This window comes from Oncorhynchus mykiss, chromosome 4 (genome assembly GCF_013265735.2).
Source record: "Oncorhynchus mykiss isolate Arlee chromosome 4, USDA_OmykA_1.1, whole genome shotgun sequence".
NCBI lineage: Eukaryota > Metazoa > Chordata > Actinopteri > Salmoniformes > Salmonidae > Oncorhynchus > Oncorhynchus mykiss.
In genome coordinates, this window is record NC_048568.1 from 27,782,501 (window position 1) to 27,785,000 (window position 2,500).

At 42.3% G+C, this 2,500-nt stretch overlaps 1 protein-coding gene across 1 annotated transcript in view; it reads right to left on the minus strand.

The window, feature by feature from the left end:
- LOC110522436 (major facilitator superfamily domain-containing protein 2B) overlaps positions 1–2,500 on the minus strand; it is a 23,960-nt gene that overhangs the window by 17,661 nt on the left and 3,799 nt on the right. The window lies entirely within an intron of this gene.

The window sequence follows — 2,500 nt, forward strand, 5'->3', positions numbered from 1 at the left end:
GTTAGCCATGGATATGTAGCCAAAATATAAGCCTCAGATAAGATACAAGCAGGAGTCAAATCTTAGGGGAAAGCTATCTTCTTGTGGATAAGGAATACAGTTGTAGCGAAGAATGAGTCTGTGACAGCAGAACCCTGGCAATATGATTTACAAAATAATTCAGAACCACAGAACCGGAACTCTATCTTCAGAATTCTATTTTCAGACTCTATATTGTTGTCCATTGTGATGTCAGAGCGAGTGAATCACACAGTGCCATTCAGATGACAGTCGATACAGACGTGTGACCTCATGTCTCTCTCTCTCTCTCTCTCTCTCTCTTACAAAGCAATGTTACAGAAACTCCCTTCATATGTAACTTCATTAATTAGGAATCATAAGTTACCAAACCCGTTCTCAGGAATGGATAACTCAAGGGATCCCTTCAGTCTCCACAGATTTGGGAAAATCTGTCTAGTTCACTGCTTTTATTAAATATGTTTATTTTGTTATTGTGTGTTGACTAATATTGTTTAATAGATATGTATGTGTATGTTTTATCATTCTGTTTTTATTGTAATGTATACAGGGCTCTCTTATAAAATAGATGTTTAATCTCAATGTGACTCCCTGTTTAAATAAAGGTTAAATATAAAAAAGAAAAAATAGGCCTCCCACGACTCATTTCCATACATAGTGGATGAAATGTGGTTTCACATAAGAGATCTATCTAGGCCTACTTCCCCACCACTATTCTCCATCTACATTCCCCTCTTCCCCCAATCATCACTCTCCCCTAATGTATCTCCTCACCCCTCAGATAGTATTTAAAGTTCCCCTGTGGTGTAGGTGCCAGTTGATGTGAGGGATACAGGATCAGACAGAACACCCCTCCCTGCTGTTTAGACTGTGGTGATGTCAGGAGACACTTGGGCACACAGCACAGCCTGTTCCCCTTATAGACAGATCCACAGGACACCACAGAGACAGACATAAAGGATGCCGGAACAGTGTTTCCACTGCTATAGAGGTATACCGCCCCTTGCTAAAACGTGTGTGCACGCATGTGTGCTCAAGTCTGGTCCGTGCTATCTGGGATCCTTGGGACGTCCCTATCCCATTGAAGTTGGCATATAAAATGGTTAAGGTTATGGTTAGGGTTATGGGTAAGGGGAGGGATTAAGGTTAAGGTTAGGGTTTAGGGTAGTGATGTCCCAATGATACCGTACTCACACATGAAAGAGCAGACAAGCTGCCAGCCTCCTGGAAAGTCCAATATTTACGACTGTATTGTGAACAGTTCAGCGACAGACATGGAAACACACACTGCACGGACCAAAGAACAACAGCATATGATTAAACGTCTAACCTCCTCTCTCCTTCTGTTTATACATCTCTCCTCTTTCTTTTGAATCTTTTTTCATCTCATGACAAAAATGTAAATGTCATATTAACCTGTTTATTTAGGTTTCTTTAGTAACTAAGGTACAGCTCCAAACCCTTCAACCCCCCCCCTCTCTCTCTCTGCTCTCTCTCTCTCTCTCTCTCTCTCTCTCTCTCTCTCTCTCTCTCTCTCTCTTACTCTCTCTCTCTCTCTCTCTCTCTCTCTCTCTCTCTCTCTCTCTCTCTCTCTATCTCTCTCTTATTCTCTCTCTCTCTCTCTCTCTCTCTCTCTCTCTCTCTCTCTCTCTCTTACTCTCTCTCTCTCTCTCTCTTATTCTCTCTCTCTCTCTCTCTCTCTCTCTCTCTCTCTCTACTAACCGTTGTTGTTTCCATACAGTACGGTCGTTTCCGGGTTAGCCCACCGCCTACAGCTATAGGCCTTTCAGGCGTTATGAAAGAAAGAAATCACCAAAACAGCCACCGACTAACCACAGACCGAAGCCCATCAAAACACACTGTCATTATCTGGCTGATGACATTTTATTGTCCTCTTTCTTCTCCTCATGAAAACATTGATGGTTTCCAGAATGACAATTACCAGGAGGGAGCTGTATAATTATTTAAACACAGCAAGACTAGCGGGTCAGAGTAAGTAAAGAGTAGCATGTGGATCAACTTCGTAAGTCTCGGTCTGGCCTATGGTGGTCTAGTGGTCTAGGCTGCTGCCTCCGGATCACATGTACAGCATGGGTTCCAATCTGGCTCACTGCTATTTCAGCACTCTCTATCTATATTTCCCACTGTTGCTCCTCTATCCAATAAAACACGTACTTCAAAAATAACCTATTGGTCTCTCCTTCAAAACTCTCAGTATATACTCCACTCTCATCCCCTCACTCCAATTATATTCGAATGGGGAGATTAGAAGAGTATTTGGTGTCACGAGAGAGAGAATGCTGGTTAACTGATGTTGGATAAAAAAAGACTGTCTATACACGGTCTGTACCAGATCAGTGATGTCTTGGTTCAATATCAAGTGTATCTATTACTTTTTACCCTCATCTGCACTACAGCTAGGAATATAGTTGGGCTTGATGTCACTGTTTGTTTCCGCACAACAAATTCCACATTGAGGGGG